Source organism: Bos indicus, chromosome 10 (genome assembly GCF_029378745.1).
Source record: "Bos indicus isolate NIAB-ARS_2022 breed Sahiwal x Tharparkar chromosome 10, NIAB-ARS_B.indTharparkar_mat_pri_1.0, whole genome shotgun sequence".
In the NCBI taxonomy this organism is placed as follows: domain Eukaryota; kingdom Metazoa; phylum Chordata; class Mammalia; order Artiodactyla; family Bovidae; genus Bos; species Bos indicus.
In genome coordinates, this window is record NC_091769.1 from 60,760,850 (window position 1) to 60,780,984 (window position 20,135).

The window sequence follows — 20,135 nt, forward strand, 5'->3', positions numbered from 1 at the left end:
GCATTCTATTACTCCATGGGAAATTGTTCATTATTAAGTGAACACATAAAATATGAAACTGTACATTTTAATTTTAAAAATTATAAGAAAGCACCAAAATATTAACAGTCATCATCTCTGTGGTGCATTGTGGGTGGCTTTTCTTTGTCCTTGACATATTTCTGTGCCTTCCAGATTATCTGGAATGACTCTTACTTCAGTTATAGAAACAAGCCCTACTGCATTGACTGTGTCTATAGTACTCATATGTTCCCTTGAATAACAACCAAAACCTTCTTACCATTTTCACTCATGCTGAACAGTGGCTGAGTGAGTGTGGTGCCTCTGGGCAAAACTTGAAAAATACACAGAGGCTAATCTGCCTGTCCTGCTAGGAAGAGCCTGGGCTCTCCAAAGGTCTGTCATATCTTCTCAGCCATGTGACAACTCACTGTACTCAAGTTGCTATTTCAATAGAGCTCATTTCTCCATCTTCAAAATGAAGTTGAAAATTATTTCTCAGGATCCTTCCAACTCTAACATTTTAGATTCTGTGAAGAACTCCCTCCAAGCATTCCCCTCATATTGTTATATTTTGAGAAGAAGATGATAATTGTTCTACTTTCTGCCCTTATCTACTCTGCTATCTGCCCCAGGAGGCTGACTTGGATGGACTACACCAGTGGGCTCCCTTGCCTTTAGATTAGAAAAAGGGAGAAGATCAACGAGAGATGGGAGGGAAGAGAGTGAAGTTGTAGGATCTCTCCCTGGCTCCCTCCTTGCAGAGCTACCTGAAACTGGCCCTGTCCCCCCAACTGAAGGACACTGAACATACTTTCAAGGCAGCCTTTTCTACATGATTCTCTCTTCCAGGGTCTGCCTCCAGGTTCCTCTCCCCTAGAATATTACTGCTTTTTCAGTAGTGCTTTTATAATTTTATATTAAAAAATACCAAATGCATGACAACATACTTAACAACCAACAAATTATGTTAAAGTTTTAGGTTACATTTTTCCCCTCCACAGTACCACCCTCATAACTCATATACTTATCATATACTTCCCATAGTAATTGTCTCCACAAAGTTTGCCAACTCCTGAAGACAGAAACCAGGTCTTCTGGTTCCAAGCATTTGATAGTCTGCAACCTGGTACTCCCTAGAACCTTCACCAGTGCCTTACGTGACAAGTGCACATGCGTGTTCACTGTTGAACATTCAGAAAGATGACTTAACTCCAGTTCAAAACCAAGATACCTCCATTTAGACACTGTTATTAAAAAAAAAAAGTGCAGTGCCAGCACTCACAGCTTACTAAGAATGTACAAGTTGAGGAAAGGGGACAGCCAGATTCCCTCTGGTATTGAATCTATAACTACTGATACTACATAGGATGAAAAATAAGTCAAAAAATGAACTTACAGGTTAAGTGTAGGTGGGGATAAAAATACAACAACATGCTTTGCTCCATCAGTAGCCAGGTCATGTGACTCAGTGCACACTGCAGTGTGAATTTGTTATTTCTATCAATAGGTTCAATGGAAATGGGAATATTACATATTATTGAGAATTGTTATATATTAAAATATATTATTTTAGGGTCTAGATATCAAAATATCTTAAGGTAAGAAAGTCTTAACAATACCCAATACTGGCACATAGCATCTGCAACAAAGTTGTCTGAAGAAAAAGCACCAGTAGATTTAACAAGAACTCCTTCAAAATCCCTGAATAGAGAAAGGCAAAGATGGGCCATTGATAGGCATGTATCTACATTAGACAGTACCAATAAGTTTATACATGTTAATAGAATCCATGTATATAAAGAAAGCTGAGTGCCAAAGAATTGATGCTTTTGAACTTTGGTGTTGGAGAAGACTTGAGAGTCCCTTGGACTGCAAGGAGGTCCAATCAGTCTATCCTAAAGGAGATCAGTCCTGAGTGTTCATCGGACCGACTGAGGTTGAAGCTCAAACTCCAATACTTTGGCCATGTGGTTCAAAGAGCTAACTCATTTGAAAAGACCCTGATGCTGGGAAAGATTGAGGGCAGGAGGAGAAGGGGACGACAGAGGATGAGATGGTTGGATGACATCACCGACTCAATGGACATGGGTTTGGGTGGACTCCGGGAGTTGGTGATGGACAGGGAGGCCTGGCATGCTGTGGTCCATGGGGTCGCAAAGAGTCAGACACGACTGAGCGACTGAACTGAACTGAACTGAATATAATCCAGATTATAGAATACACGTTTTGAAAGGGAGGAAAATGACTATGGTAACTATAGTTTAAAAATATTCTTTTTAAAAGTTGACATTGAAACAAAATGTTTAAAATTCTAGCTTTAGGATTCCATATGTTTCAGTTTTATTTGTGAACTATTTCACCTCCCTCATGGGCCAAGTTGCAAAATGAGAGCACGGGGGTAGGGTGGAGGGCATACATAAGAAGAGAATATTGGTTCATTTTTACTGTAATGTCTCATTTCCAAAAAAGCATCTAGTTTCCAGGTCCACTGACATTTATGGCTGCATCACAAAAGGCACAATAAAGCAACATCTACTAACATTGTAAAATAGTGCTATTTAGCTGACAAATTGCTCTATGTCACAATTTGCAAAGAAGTTTTTAAACTTCAAGTTATATACAGGACAACAAAGGAAATACAATAGCATGTTCCATACGCCCATCACCTAGACTGAACAATAATTTTTTGCAATATTTTCTTCAATATTTTGCTAGTGTTTTAAAATAAATTATACATGTGACATTTCCTTCCTATATATTTCAGAGTGCAACTCTATAAAATAAGGATATTTTCTTATGAAACCTCTGTATCATTATCACATCTAACAAAATTACCAATGATTCCTTAACACCATTTCATATTCAATCCATATTTAAATTTTCCCAGTTGTTTCAATTTCAATTTACAGCAGGATCCAAGCAAAGTCCACACATTATATTCAGTCTTATCTCTAATAAGTCTCTTTTAGTCAAGAATTTACAGTGATTTTTGATACTCTGGAATGTCAATGTCATATATATATATATATATATATATATATATATATATATAATACAAATATATCCTGTAATAAAATTCAATACCAACAACAAACAGTCCATTAGCAAGAGCATGCTTTGGTTTTCCTTTAGGACTACATAGTTCTTTAAGATTAAAGATATTTTTCCTTTAGGATTAAATATTCTCAAGTAGAAACTATCTAGAGAGAGGTGGGGTTTTTTTTATATTAAACCTCAGGACTGGTGTTCTGATTTGTGATAAGAAACATTCAGAAGGTACTGAGCAGATTACTAGAACCTCCCTGTGTCTACTCTGTTTTGTAGAGTGTTTCATAGCAAGGCTTCAGGACAGGAATGTCTAATGAGGACTCTCGCTGGGCGTTCTGAAGGTGCATGAGAGACTGCCATGGCTCACACTCCCTGAACAGTAGTAACTTAGACAACAAAGGAAAGGGCAGAAAGGGCATCTGTTTTTAATTGTGATACAAACATCTTGCCAAAGGCTACAACAGATTTGGAGACCACCCTTTGGGAGGGAAAGCAGTTCTGCATTGGCTGGACATCACAAATGCTCTCTGGATCCAGGGTTGTGGCTTGTTATAGGCTGGCAATTCAGCAGGTCTCTGTTGTGTAGATACCAGAAAATCCAAGAAAATCTGAAACTCTGTGGACAAAGCTTTCTTCCTTGTCCAGTTAACTTTTAAAATGGATGCTTCATCTCTCTTATAATCCTTGAGGGCAATTATTAAAGGATGAAGGAATTGTTTCTTACTGCATGAATGCTCACTGCTATATGACTACTTCCAACACAAATACAGTTTAAGAATATAATACCAGGTGCCATTTTCCTGAAACATTGCCAGTGTCCTATCCTATCCATGGGAAATCTGAAGCTTCAAAGTAGGATATGTCATGTGAATTCTAAAACAATCACTTTCTCCTCTGTGAATCTTTGGTAATTACTGAATCTGATCCTGAAATCATGGCAGAGATTCTTAGATCTAAATGATCACAACCATATACATTTAAACAGTAATAATTGTACAATAAGTTCACTTGAATAATTTAGTTGCTAGTTCTAAAATTTCCTTTCCTGATGACTTCCCTGCTGAGCCTCCAGCTCACCACACAGGCTCCTGCCTTGGACCCACTGCATCAGCTGTTCTGTTGCCCTGGAATGTTCTTCCCCTGATCTTGATATGGCTAGCCCCTCACAGTCATTCAAGTCTCAGATGTCACAGCATCAGGAAGACCTTCTCCCATTTCCAACCCAGAATAATCACACCTACACAAACATACACACACATATTCTTTCCATCCTATTTTTGTCTCCCAAAACTACTTTATTTATTCTCACAAACACTGTCCAATTTTCTTATGCTTATTTGTTCAGTGGCCTGTGCTTATCTCTCAACACTGGAAGTTCAGCTTCAGAAGAGCAAGTTCAGTTCAGTCCGACTCTTTGCGACCCCATGGACTTCAGTATGCCAGGCTTTGCTGTCCATCACCAACTCCTGGAACTTGCTCAAACTCATGTCCATCGAGTCGGTGATGCCATCCAACCATCTCCTCCCCTGTCGTCCCCTTCTCTTCCTGTCTTCAATCTTTCCCAGCATCAGGATCTTTTCAAATGAATCAGTTCTTCACAACAGGTGACCAAAGTATTGGAACTTCAGCTTCAGCATCAGTCCTTCCAATGAATATTCAGGACTGATTTCTTTTAGGATGGACTAGTTTGATCTCCTTGCTGTCCAAGGGACTCAAGAGTCTTCTCCAAAACCACAGTTCGAAAGCATCAATTCTTTGGCACTCAGCTTTCTTCACAGTCCAACTCTCACATCCATACATGACTACTGGAAAAACCATAGCTTTGACTAGATGGACTTTTGTTGGCAAAGTAATGTCTCTGCTTTCTAATATGCCACCTAGGTTTCTCTTAGCTTTTCTTCCAAGGAGCAAGCGTATTTCTTGCAAGAACCCTATGCTACAAATGACAGGAAAGACATGTGAAATAGAAGCCCCTACTATGAGAGACTTATGACTCAGTTAAATAAGACAGACTATGAGACCACTGGACAATGACCAAGTGCAGCAGATATTCAAGAGCAGGAAATACTAGAGGTGGACCAAGAAGATAGGGTTTGTGGGAAAAAGAGCCATAGTGGGAAATGCCAGAGCCACAGAGCTTCCTTGCTGTGAGGACAGGATGGCCAAAGGCCCAAGCTGGGAACAGGCAGAGTATGTTTATGGGCTGGAGGGGGCAAACTGATCAGACCCCAGGCCAGTTTCTTGAGGAGGCTGTCCTCACACCTGAGGCTTTAACATCCTCTGCTACATATATTACACAAAGGTTGCACACTCACAACCATGGTCAGTAACCAACCACAGTGATGCTTTCTTGACCCAAATACTTTTTAAACTGAGAAGTTTTAAGAATCTAGATTTTCTGTTTTCCCTTGAAAAAAATGAAAGGCCTGGCAGTAGTGAACCTACCTTCTTGCAAAACTGTTGGCTGGAGCTGAGGAGCAGCCAGCCTGTTTAGGCGGGGCATGCACAGTATCTCCATGTACTTCCCACCATTCCCAATTATCTTACGCCTGGACTGACTCACTAGTTCACATGTCTGCCTGGTCTCTGTAGGCATCTGTGTGTGGGACTCACTTTCCATAAAACTCTCTATTACAGGAATTCTTGGCTAGAGACAGAAGAGTGGACAAACCAAGTGAGTCATCATGCCATAACAAACCACTGTTACTAATGAAGGTCCCTCCCTTAGGTGCATTGATAGTTCCATATGGAAGAGGTCCATCATCTTGTAAATTCTACTGTTTGGTCTTATTTCTGCTCCACAGACATTTGTAAACACAAGACAGCCCTTGAGAGATCTGAAGAAAACTCTCATATCTTATGTTTTTTACACATGGATAACGATTCACTTTATGCCAGGTTTATTAATAATACCAAGGGAACAACAATGAATAATATAAGCTCTTTACTCTCAAAAAGTAATAGTCTTAACAAAAGACAACAGGTGTTGGTGAGGATGTGGAGAAATGAACCCTTGCACACTGTTGGTGGGAATGCAAAATGGTGCAACCTCTATGAAAAACAGCACAGAATCCTCAAAAAATTAAAAATAGGACTATCCTATGATCCAGCAATCTCACTTCTGGGTATATCTCCTAAAGAACTAAAATCAGGATCTCAAAGAATTATTAGCACATCCATGTTCATTGCAGCTCTATTCATAATATCTATGCTGTAGAAGCAAACTAAATGTTCATCAATGGATGAATGGATTGAAAAATGATTTATACATAATAGAATATTCAGTTCAGTTCAGTCACTCAGTCATCTCCGACTCTTTGCAACCCCATGAACCACAGCACACCAGGCCTCCCTGTCCATCACCAACTGCCGGAGTCTACCTAAACCCATGTCCATTGAGTTGGTGATGCCATCCAGCCATCTCATCCTCTGTCATGCCCTTCTCCCTCTGCCCCCAATCCCTCCCAGCATCAGAGTTTTTTCCAATGAGTCAACTCTTCGCATGAGGTGGCCAAAGTACTGGAGTTTCAGTTTTAGCATCATTCCTTCCAAAGAACACCCAGGACTGATCTCCTTTAGAATGGACTGGTTGGATTTCCTTGCAGTCCAAGGGACTCTCAAGAGTCCTCTCCAACACCACAGCATTCAAAAGCATCAATTCTTCGGTGCTCAGCTTTTTTCACAGTCCAACTCTCACATCCATACATGACTACTGGAAAAACCATAGCCTTGACTAGACGGACCTTTGTTGGCAAAGTAATGTCTCTGCTTTTGAATACGCTATCTAGGTCTATTATTCAACCTTAAAATTGGAAGAAACTCTACAATATGCAACAATATGGATGGACCTCTTAAGGAAATTATGCCAAGTGAAATAAGCCAGACACATAAAGACAAGTACCATTTATATGAGTTAGCTAGAATCATCAGATTCATAAAATCAAAGGTCAGAATGGTGGTTCCCAGACACTAGGGGAGGGAAAAGTAGAGAGTTAATCATCAGTAGACAAACAGACAAAACATTTTCAACTAAGTAAAATGAATGAGCTCTAGAGACCTACTGTACAGCATTCACCTCTAGTCAACAATAATGTATAGTACGCTTAAAATTTATTAAGAGGATAGATTTCATATGTGTTCCTACTACAATAAAAAAATAAAGTGTTTAGTAAAAAAAAAAAAAAGAATAGTTTACTCAGTTCAGTTCAGTCACTCAGTTGTGTCCAACTCTTTGCAACCCCATGAATTGCAGCACGCCAGGCCTCCCTGTCCATCACCAACTCCCAGAGTTCACTCAGACTCATGTCCATCGAGTCAGTGATGCCATCCAGCCATCTCATCCTCTGTCGTCCCCTTCTCCTCCTGCCCCCAATCCCTCCCAGCATCAGAGTTTTTTCCAATGAGTCAACTCTTTGCATGAGGTGGCCAAAGTATTGGAGTTTCAGCTTTAGCATCAGTCCTTCCAAGGAACACCCGGACTGATCTCCTTTAGAATGGACTGGTTGGATCTCCTTGCAGTCCAAGGGACTCTCAAGAGTCTTCTCCAACACCACAGTTCAAAAGCTTCAATTCTTCGGCACTCAGCTTTCTTCACAGTCCAACTCTCACATCCATACATGACCACAGGAAAAACCATAGCCTTGACTAGACGGACCTTTGTTAGCAAAGTAATATCTCTGCTTTTCAATATGCTATCTAGTTGGTCATAACTTTCCTTCCAAGGAGTAAGTGTCTTTTAATTTCGTGGCTGCAATCACCATCTGCAGTGATTTTGGAGCCCAAAAAAGTAAAGTCTGACACTGTTTCCACTGTTTCCCCATCTATTTCCCATGAAGTGATGGGACCACATGCCATGATCTTCGTTTTCTGAATGTTGAGCTTTAAGCCAACTTTTTCACTCTCCTCTTTCACTTTCATCAAGAGGCTTTTTAATTACTCTTCACTTTCTGCCCTAAGGGTGGTGTCCTCTGCATATCTGAGGTTATTGACATTTCTCCCAGAAATCTTGATTCCAGCTTGTGCCTCTTCCAGCCCAGCGTTTCTCATGATGTACTCTGCATATAAGTTAAATAAGCAGGGTGACAATATACAGCCTTGACATACTCCTTTTCCTATTTGGAACCAGTCTGTTGTTCCATGTCCAGTTCTGTTGCTTCCTGACCTGCATATAGGTTTCTCAAGAGGCAGGTCAGGTGGTCTGGTATTCCCATCTCTTTCAGAATTTTCCACAGTTTATTGTGATCCACACAGTCAAAGGCTTTGGCATAGTCAGTAAAGCAGAAATAGATGTTTTTCTGGAACTCTCTTCCTTTTTCCAATAGTCTACTAAAGAGAAACAACAATGAGCAATAACAAGCAACAGATGGAAAGACAGCTCCTCACAGCCAAAGTAGAGGCTCAGAGTCAATAGGGTATCCCAATCTGGGTTAGCCTGAAAGCAGAGCCTGACACAAAGACTTGAGTGCAAGTAGCAGAAATCCAGGAAACAGGAGGACAAAAATAAGGAGAGACAGAAAAGAAGAAAAGTCAATAAAGGTGCTTAATATGCAGGTCACCACAGCGAAAAACCACCACCCAATTGCTCAGGGATCTCTCTGAAGAACCATGGAGAACCATGGTTCCAACCATGTTGGAAGGGAACAGGTCCACCTATGAAAGGGAAGGGAAGCCTGGGTCTTTTATCCACAGACAGTGCCATCATTGCCCCTAGAGGGGTTAACTTCTCCCCAGAGATGTGCCTGGGCAGCACAGCAACTTTCAGTGACTCTGGAGAATGCCCCAGGATGGCAAAGAGACATTCATGCCAGCTACTAGCTTGACAAAGTTACTGGCAATGCTGGAAGCAGGTAGGCTGAGGGATGGGGAATAGTGGTCATGATCTTCAGAGTCTACCAGTAAAATGTGAAACCACCCAAGTCTAAAAGAGGAGTTAGCTGTCCAGCAAACCACTTAAAAGGTAGGGTGAAAGGATTGGGAAATTAAGACAGAAGGAACTTTGTGAACAAAAACATGGAGGTCAAAAACCATGAGGTGCTCTAAGCAGGGCCAGACCTGGTTAGTACTTGGATGGGCATAAGGTGCTTTTAAAGAATTCATAGGACTTGATTGTGATTGTAGCATAGAAAGAGGATGAAGACCAGTAGGAACAAGAAATACAGTAAAAGAGAAAATAAAAGCAGTAGGCAGAGGTCTCAGATATGCAGATGACACCATCCTAATGGCAGAAAGCAAAGAGGAACTAAAGAACCTCTTGATGAAGGTGAAGAAGGAAAGTGAAAAAGCTGGCTTAAAATTCAACATTCAAAAAACTAAGATCATGGCTCTGGTCCCATCCCTCATGGCAAATAGATGGGGGGGAAATGGAAACAGTACAGACTTCATTTTCCTGGGCTCCAAAATCACTGTGGATGGAGACTGCAGCCAAGAAATTAAAAGACACTTGCTCTTTGGAAGAAAAGTTATGACAAACCTAGACAGCCCATTAAAAAGCAGAGACATTACTTTGCCAGCAAAAGTCCATCTAGTCAAAGCTATGGTTTTTCCAGTAGTCATGTACGGATGTAAAGGTTGGACCATAAACAAAGGCTGAGCACCAAAGAATTGATGCTTTAGAGCTGTAGTGTGGGAGGAGACTCTTGAGAGTCCCTTGGACAGCAAAGAGATCAAATCAGTCAATCCTAAAGGAAATCAACCCTGACTATTCATTGGAAGGACTGATGCTGAAGCTGAAGCTCCAATAGTTGGACACCTGATGTGAAGAGCCAACTCATTGGAAGAGACCCTGATGCTGGGAAGCATTGAAGGCAGGAGGAGAAGGGGGTGACAGAGGATGAGATGGTTGGATGGTATCACTGACTCAATGGACATGAGGTTGAGCAAACTCAAAGAGATGGTGAAGGACAAGGAAGCCTTGGTGTGCTGCAGTCCTTGGGGTCACAGTGAGTAAGACATGACTTAGCAACTGAACAACAAGGCAGAGGTCAGATTATAAGGGCTTTATATGTTATGCTAAGTAAGGTTTTACATTGTATCCTGTACATAAGTGGTTCTTGGCCTTTCTAGGGTTATAGAGACTTTTGAGAATAGAATAAAGCTATGAACCTTCTCTCCCCCATCTGAGTGCATAAATATATGGAATTCTACACACAGTTCAACATACAGTTTCCTTGGATTCAAGTTAAGAATTCAAGCTGGAAACAAGAAAAGATTACTGGCCTTTAGCAATTATATAGTCAGGATTATTGTTTCTGAACAAAAGAAACCTATATGAACTAACTTAATTGAAAGGAATTAATTTTAAAGGTATTAGAGAACTCACAAAATTTATTAGGATTACATATTCCTAATCTCTATTAGCATTTGAGAATCCAGGTGGGAATAAGCCACGCACCGAGTGAAATAGACAGTGAGGACCATTGCTGAGGTCTCCTCCACAAGTCTGGCTATGACATTAGATTCTAGATACTTTGTCAATGGACCTTTGCCTAATAGACTGAAAGCCCAAAACATAAGCATGTGCCAGGACACAGGAGGAACCAAGGACCCTTGCTCACACTCAGGTGACAAGACAAGAGGAAAATCTGACCCCTCAACTTTTACCATAGGAGGCAAACCTTCCTTCCTTCTCCAGCATGCACATAACAGATTTCCCCAGGAAAAGGCCTGGATGCCAGGTAGTTAAGCTACAGTGTCTGCCCCAGCAGCAGTGAAATACCACAGCTCTGTTAGCATTTAAATCTTTTCTCCAGACCACCCACCCAGTTTCCCTCACATGACTGGATTTCAAGTCTCCCTCACTGATAATTTCCCTGAATACACATTAGTCCGTGTATGCCCTTCTTCGGAGAAGGCGATGGCACCTCACTCCAGTACTCTTGGCTGGAAAATCCCATGGATGGAGGAGCCTGGTAGGCTGCAGTCCATGGGGTCGCTAAGAGTCGGACATGACTGAGCAACTTCCCTTTCACTTTTCACTTTCATGCATTGGGGAAGGAAATGGCAACCCACTCCAGTGTTCTTGCCTGGAGAATCCCAGGGATGGGGGAGCCTGGTGGGCTGCCATCTATGGGGTCGCACAGAGTCGGACATGACTGAAGTGACTTAGCAGCATGCCCTTCTTAAGAGTGGTCTCCCCACATCAGTCTGAGGAATGCAAAGTAGAGCTGGACAGTCATCTCCTTCATTCTCAACACAGTGAGTTTCTTCACATAAGCCTTGTAATACCAAACTGCAAAAAGATTGTGTGGTGATGGAAGAACACAGAGCATTGGTCTTCAAACTAAAAGTGATAAATATTTTGGGAATCAGATTTAACTTGGAGAAAAACTTCATCTTGGGATAATTAATCAAAAGAAAATAAATAAATAGGCTGGTCAGAGAGAACTGGAAACCTTATCATGTAAGTGTATAATTAATCTTTTTGAGGCTCCCATACCCCAAAATGGTTTCCCACTCTTTGAAGGGGGGCACTAAAAGCAGTTGTGGTTTTAGCTGTCTTTGCACAATCATGGAGCTGCACGCTACTAGCCAATTTCTCTCCAAACACATAGCTCCACTGGGCTAAACTAAGAGTTGGTTTCCAAGAACAGCCATGCAGAGGTGGATGGGGGGAACCACTTCAGAATACACTCCAGAGTGCCTGTTTTCCTATGCAGCACAGTTATAATAAGTCTCTGCTCTGAGGCATAGAATCTTTGGAGTATTTAAGCAGTAGAATGGAAAAACACTATACAGTCCTCATTGAAGCTGGACCACAGTTTCAAATTTATTTCCCCAGTAATAATATTTTTCATAAATGTGAAGTTTCTGAAATGGTCAAACCCACAAAAAATAAACAGCTGTTTTCAGCCACATTAATATCCCATTCCCATGCTGCAAAGATTAAATTAAGTTAGCATTTTACATTTAAGAGGAAAAAAAGGCTTTAACCACCTGCTTTTAAAAGCAAAACCACTGATGAAATATATATATATATATATGTGTGTGTGTGTTTTCAACACAAACCACATTAATCCATGGAAAACTACATTCCAAGAGGCACTTGTGAATGTTTTCAAATCCACAGCATAATGCCATCTTGTCTGTAGAGAATAACAGCACCCCCACATATTTATAGCTTCCCTCTCTCAGATTTTCAGGAGCAGAAGAGCCAGCACTGTTTTATAATACATTCCACTCCTCCGATCCTGAAACCTTTGCTTCACTCTGCTGCAGGCACTGGCACCTGCATCCTGCTTTCTGGCAATACCGTAAGCTCCTGTTAACTCCAGCGCCATTCAAATGACAAGACAGAGTCCACTGCTCCCTTCCCTCTCGTTCTATACTTTCGTACTTTGGATTCTTATCCCAGGTCTGAACAACTGCTCTACCTTCTAACTGGCCTCCCTCTTACTGCCTATTAATCTGTATTGTTGTTGCTGTTGTTCAGTCAACGAGTCCTCTCTGACTCTTCTGCAATTCCATGGGCTGTATCCTGCCAGGATCCTCTGTCCATGTGATTTTCCAGGCAAGGATACTGGAGTGGGTTGCCATTTTCTTCTCTAGGGGATCTTACTGACCCAAGGATCAAACTTCAGTCTCCTACATTGGCAGAAGGATTCCTTACCCATGAACCACCAGGGAAGCCCATCAACCTGTATACAGCTACCATAATAAACTTCCCCAATTACCATTTTGATCACGGTGTTCCCCAGTATTTCATTGTATCAAATGCTGCAGTATTGTTCCATGGTCCAATAAATGCGGGCACACACAGTCCAATGCAGTGGGACACAATGGGTCTACTGAACGTTCATGACCCTTTCCAACCTCTTACGGTGTGTCGGCACCATGCCTTGCTTGCGATACCACACTCCATCACTGCCTGTCCAAGAGTGGAGGCCCATGTCGGTATGCTACCCAGACTAGTTTTGTAATCCCCAGATCTCAAGGCCCCTCTTCCATGAAGCTGTCCCCCAACATTCCAGACACTGAATACTATGTATTCCCTTCTAATTACAATGATCACACACTACTTTAGGAGGGCAGAGATTGTGCCATCTTTATCTTTGTAGCTCAGCCTAACACCCTGTCTTGAATAGAGCAGATTCTCAATAAATATCAGCTCCCATCCCAGCAGCAGACGAAGAAGCCAGAACTGCTGGCTGGATGAGCTGCATTTTTGTTTGCCTCTCTTTCTTGAGGAAACTAGTTTCTCATTAACTTCCCAGAACTACCCTAACACTTTGTTTTTAGAAAACATTAAAGGAGCAATCTCAAGTCAGTTGAAAAGAGCTCAGGGAGTTGGGCAGGAATCTTGGTCAGAGCTGAATGAAGGACTATGGAAAACAATGGTCACACTTGCCTAGAGCTGGCCAGTGCTGGTATTTTAACCTAAAAGGGAATGAGTTCTTCTTGTCTTTGCTTTCTCCCATGAACTGAATTAAAGACAGAACAAAAACGTAAGAGACAAAGATGAAGGAGAGGCAGAGGAGAAATCAGTAGTTATCTGAGAATAAGTAGTATATTTCCATCAGAACACTTTAATCATTATTTTAGTATTTTCTTCCCACAAAATGCTAAATAAATGAGGGCAAGAACTATTCTGGCCTTACAGATTGCTAATGCATCTGTTGCTAACCAAAATAACCTCAAACTTAAAGCATCTAGCACAATGCTTGAATAGTTGCTCTCAACTGAGTACCAGTTGAATAAAAGGATAAAAATTTGCTTCTGTTCTCTTACATTACTCACTTATTTGCCAGTATGATCAAAAGTAGTAGTTTACCAAAATACAACAGTTTGAGCAAGTGAGAAGCTATGTTATGTGCCACACAAAAAATCTAATCCCAGCTAGATTATACAGGATGTTGCCCAGAGTTTGCTTCTGAACAGTGTGTTCTGGAGCAGACCAAGAAGGTGACCTGGGCAATGGATGAGGGGCGAACTCGTAGTGGGGAGCTTGTCCTAATAGCCTCATGGTGAGTACTGAAGACAATATGCCTACACTGCACCCAGACTTTCCAAAGGGTAGAATTAGGGAAGGTAAAATGTTTCAATTTCATAAACATCTAATGAGATGCCCCTATTCTCAAGGTGTTTGCAGTATAATTGGTGATAGACTGAAAAGAGGGAGCGTCCCCAATGGCTCAGTGGGTGAAAAATCCACCTGCAATGCAGGAGACTTGGGTTTGATCCTGGGTCAGGAAGGATCCCCTGGAGTAGGAAATGGCAACCCATTCCAGTATTTTTGCCTGAAAAGTCCCATGGACAGAGGAGCCCAGTGGGCTACAGTCCAAAGGGTCGCAAAGAGTCAGACATGACTGAGCATGAGCATCCTGAAAAGATGAATAAGGATGCTATTTCACAGAAGCCCATGATCGCAAATGTGTTTGTGCAGCCCTCTGGGAACCAGAGTGGGAAGTGAATGCTCACAGGCATGAGTTTGTTTGTGGTTTCTCTGTTTTTGTGTATGTGCTCCTCCATAAACAAGCAGTGTGTACACGTCAGGCTTTCCCCCCTTTATTAGATTCATTTTACCTTTATTTTTGTCCATATGACTCTTTCCTTTTTGATCTTCATCTGTCCCCCTTACCCCTATAAGTCTAAATGACAGAAATGAAGCACATATCTTGTTATTTCTTGTCTTAATTGACTAGAATTTTATATCTGTTGTTCTTGGAACATTTCATAGTTTCCCAGTAAAAGACTAAACATACTTCTTTCCTATGGAAGTAGTCTCTGGTCTTTTTAATGTTGCACCAGTGGTCCTTGACAGAAGAAAGGCTTTGTAACATTAACGTCTAATGGACTGAGGGATGTTCATTCTTGTGGTCTCTCCCACCCCATTGCCTCCTAAAGACAATACAAGGAATCATCTTCCTCAAACTTAAAAAAAAGAAAAACCACATACAGTCTCTACCCTTAACATAGAGCGGTGCCCTGCCATGTTTTCATCTGGAATTTACAGCATGAGTGACGATCAATTGATATTTATGTGTTTAAAACTTTGAATGTCTAATTTTTCCAAAGAGGACGTACAGAAGGCCAACAGGCACATGAAAACATGCTCAACATCACTAACCCTCAGAGAAAGGCAAATCAAGACCACAATGAGATATCACCTCACAACTGTCAGAATGGTTATAAAAGAACACAAAGAACAAACGGTAGTGAGACTGTAAATTGGTGTAGCCACTGTAGAAAACAGTATGGAGACACCTCAGAACAAGTGAAAATGGAACTACCATATGATCCAGCGATTCCACATCTGGGTAAATATCCAAAAAAAAAAAAAAAAGTTCAAAAAGATACATACACCCCAATACTCTTAGCAGCACTACTTCAGAGAGATACATGCATACCAGTATTCATAGTAGTAGTATTTTTAAGTGTCAAAATATGGAAGTAACCCAAGTGTCTCTCAACATATAAATGAATAAAGAAGATATAATATATGTACAAACATATATGATACGTATATATGATATATACAGCAACACAGATGGACTTGAAAGAGAAAGACAAATGCCGTATGATATCATTTATATGTAGAATCTAAAAAAAACGAACATTTACCAGGAGGGAGCAGGAGGGGCAATAGAGGGGTAGGGGAGTAAGAGGTGCAAACTGTTAGGTGTCAAACAAGCTGTTAAGGGTATACTGTAAAACACAAGGAATATAGCAGATATTTTAGAACAGCTATAAATGGAGTATAACCTTTAAAAATTGTGAAGTACTATATTACACACCTGTAACATCGTATTTTACAGCAGCCATACTTCAATTTTAAAACTGTGAATGTCTATACAGATATAATGAATAATAATTTTTGTTGTCATTACTATTGATATTTGGCAGTAATCTGCAAAAATGATTAGGTACATGCATAGTAACATACCTCTGCTGACTCACATGTAACAAATTGGGAACAAACAGATGTAAGTAGGAAGAGGTACACAGTTTCTACTTCAGAAGTTTTTGCTAGGAAACTTTCTTCCCCCTGAAGCTAGGTACTTTGAAAATAATAAAGGCATAGGAAGTGAACCTATTAATATCAAACAGCGAAGAGGTTTTCCTGGACCATGCCCTAAGATTCTAGAATGACAGTTTCCTGAAAAGAGATTGAATGCCACAAGATGGGGAAAAAATGATAAGCCATGAGGACTAAGAAGGCTTTCACCAGACAAATTGCAGATAAAATGCCAGTGTGAGAGAAATGTGCATCTTAAAAAGATGTCATAGTATGTCTAATCCTCAAGTGAAGATAATTTGGAATCTGGTCAAAACAATATTCATCATCCCAATTGTCTGAAAGGAAATGTCAGCTTCATATTTTAAGATGAGAAAATAAGCTGGTTTCATTGGTATCAGCAAGATTTAAATGGGCTGAGACTCCCAGCTACACAGCACAGGTCAGTGTGGTTTTCATTAGTTAGAGCTGTTTCCAAATGTTCCAGTTTTCCTTGTACACGTTGAGACAGACTGCACTTGCCACCCACTCTGAAATTCATCACATCCACTTGACCTGCTTGAGCCAATGAAAGAGAATAAGAGGCAGCTGTTAAAAGTCAGTGAGCCATCAGCCACAGTCCCTTCCTCAGACCACAGTGATTATGGGCAAACACGTTGAGATGGAGCCCCTGCTGAGCCCAGGTCCCTGATTGTCTCAGATGAACAGACCATCTGCTGACTTGTGATCGAAAGGCAGAGTGGAAATGAACTTTTGTTGGGTCAAGCCCTGAGATGTCGGAACTGGTTGTTACTGAAGAAAAATCATCTTGAACACAGCAGTACAGGAGAATAAACACTTTGACCAAAATAACCAGAACTATAAGAAAAGCAACTTTGTATACAAGGAAAATATTTAATTATATGGAAACCTAAAAATATGAACGTGAAAGTAAAGGTAGCAACAAAAGGAAGGAACATAGAAATGACAAGATTGGCCTCTTAGGTAGACAAGGATTACAGAAGGTGGTTTCCTAACGCAAACCAGCAGAGAAGCACCAGGGGATACAATGAGAGGTCAGCCATCCTCATATCTACAGAAGCCTCATTCTACTCGAAGCACAGCATCTAATAAATTCACAACTGATCCTTTAATAATTTCATCTTGGCTATTGTAAACAGTGCTGCGATGAACACTGGGGAGCATGTATCCTTTTGGATGAAGTTTTTCTCCAGATATATGCCCAGGAGTGGGATTACAGGGTCATATGGTAGCTCAATTTTTAGTTTTTTATGTTCTCCATAGTGGTTGTACCAATTTACATTCCCATCAACAGTGTAGGAAGGTTCCCTTATCTCCACACTCTCCAGCATTTGTTGTTTGTGGATTTTTTTTTTTTTATGATAGCCATTCTGACTGGTGTGAGGTGATACCTCATTGTAGTTTTGATGTGCATTTCTCTAATAATTAGCAATGTTGAATATTTTTTTCAGGTGCTTATTGGCCATCTGTATATCTTTGGAGAAATGTCTATTCAGGTCTTCTGCCCATTTTTTGAGTGGGTTGTTTGTTTTGATGCTGTTAAACATCATGTGCTATTTGTAAATCTTGGAGACTAATCCCTTATTGGTCACATCATTTCAGATATTTTCTCCCAAACTATGGGTTGTGTTTTGGTTTTGTTTATTGTTCCTTGTGGTGCATTAGCTTTTGAGTTTAAGTAGGTCCCATTTATTTATTTTTGTTTTTATTTCCATTATTCTGGAAGATGGATCAAAAAAGATATTTTCAATATAGCCAAGACATGGAAGCAACTTAAAAGTCCATCGACAGAGGAATGGAAAAACACAATTCCATTGTGTAATGGATATATACAATGGAATATTGTGCTCAGTCACACTGACTCTTTGTGATCTCATGGACTGTAGCTTGCCAGGCTCCTCTGTCCATGAAATTCTCCAGACAAGAATACTGGAATGGGGTGCCATTTCCTTCTCCAGGGGATCTTCCTGACCCAGTGGAGTATTACTCGGTCATTTAAAAAGAATGAAATTATGCCATTTGCAGCAACATGGATGGACGTAGAGAGTGTCAGACTGAGTGAAGTAAGTCAGAAAAGGAGAAATATCATATGGCATCCCTTATATGTGGAATCTAAAAAGAAATGATACAAATGAGCTTACTTACAAAACAGAAACAGACTCACAGACTTAGAGAACAAGCTTATGGTTGCTGGGGGAAGGACGGAGAGAAGGGATAGTTAGGGAGTTTGGGATAGATATGTACACGCTGCTTTATTTTAAATGGGTAACCAACAAGGACCTACTGTACAGCATAGGAAACTGTTCAGTGTGATGTGGCAGCCTGAATGGGATTGGGTTTTACTTGAGCTGGGGCGGGGATTATGTTTTGAGGGGAGGATGGATACATGTACGTGTATGGCTGAGTCCCTGCACTGTTCACAACATTGTTAATCGGCTATAGCCGATTCAAAATGAGACAGTTTTCAAAATAAATCATTTCATGTCTCAGAAAGTAGAGATACATCCATGAAAAATTCAAGCGAAGGGAATACTCAGTAATAACAAGTCATGTATCTCTTAGACTTAAGAAAAAAATGAATATATATGTATAGTCACTGTCCTTTTCCTTTCTTTTTCTTCCCTTCCCTTGAGGCAGCCTTGAATGGTAGGACCAGCACGGCCAGAGTCAGAGGCCGTTGGGGCTGACAAGGTGGCCAGGAACTACAGGGGCCGGGCCAAGGAGGCTGGTAGAGACCTGAGTAACCCTGGGGGAAAAGTCATGCCAAGGCCAAGAAGACAACTGGGATGAACAAGTTGACTGGTAAGGTCAGGAGGCCAGGTACATACAGGGGAAATAAGCATATTAAGAATGATGGTAGCATATTTTTTTATGCTACAAAGATCTACGCAAGGGCACCAAGCGCCACAAGCACTTGCATACACTGTCCCTCAGCTGCTGGTTCGCCCTGTGGCATGGAGCAGCACCTCCAGGTCCCACTGGCTCCTCCTTCAACTTCTACTCTTGGACTAGGCATTGGACTAGGTACATGTTTGGCTTCCACCGGTATCATCAGAACTGGAGGCCTGGAGGTAGTGAGTCTGACCCTGATTCCAGCTCCTCTTCCCGAGCTCCAGGTTGCCCTCGCTCTCCCCTACATCCACTGTCACTTCCTGCCTGTCTTTCCTACTGACTTCAGGCTTCAGCACCAGATGCGAACACTGTTTAAACAGCTTACAAGTTGCATGTTGTCAAATTCCTATAACACATCTCTTTCTCTGACAGAACCCTGACTGACAGCCTCATGTCACATAACGGTTAAGACCATAGAGGGAGGCCTCTGGACTCAGAATGTGTGGGTTTGAATCCGAACTCTGTTACTTTGAGCTGCATGATCTTAGGCAAGTTACTTAATTATTCTGTCTTGTTTAACTTCTCTGTAAAGTAGCAAAATACTGGAATTTAACTTATGGGATGTTCCTAGCATCAAAACCATCTAAAGCCAGTCTTTATTCTTTATGTTCCTCTAAATTAAATCTATATGCATGCGTGCTAAGTCACTTAGGTCATGTGCAACTCTTTCTTTGTGACCCTATAGCCTGTAGCCTGCAGCCTGCCAGGCCCCTCTGTCCATGGGATTCTCCAGGCAAGAATAATGGAGTGGGTTGCCATTTCCTTCTCCTGGGGGATCTTCCCAACCCAGGGATCGAACCTGGGTCTCCTGCATTGCAGGGGGATTCTTTACCATCTGTGTCACCAGGGAAGCCCTAAATCTAAATAACTTGTGCTATATTTCACTTACAGAAAAGTCCATGTGTGAATTAAGAGACCACTGTCAAAAGCACTGGGATGCAAGATAGACTGTTGTGTTGGGTGGAAAATCTTAGTAACATTCTTTGTTTACACAATGAAAAAGGAATATTCATCAGTATTAACAGTTATGTCACTGAACACAAATCTAATTAACACTGTAATGGCCAAACTCATTTGCTTTTCTCTTTTAAACAAATTTCAAACAAACAAAAATAATACCTACCAAAAAATTCTTTATTCCCTCAGAGCTATCTGACTTTGGGAGTTTGACTATCATACTTCAACACTGTGAACAGATGAGGGGAGTTTGAGAGAGTGAGGA

General features: G+C 41.0%; 1 protein-coding gene across 4 annotated transcripts in view; it reads right to left on the reverse strand.

Annotated features, from left to right (window-relative positions):
- Positions 1-20,135, reverse strand: part of GALK2 (galactokinase 2) — a 154,720-nt gene that overhangs the window by 9,676 nt on the left and 124,909 nt on the right. The gene's annotated exons all lie outside the window — the stretch shown is intronic.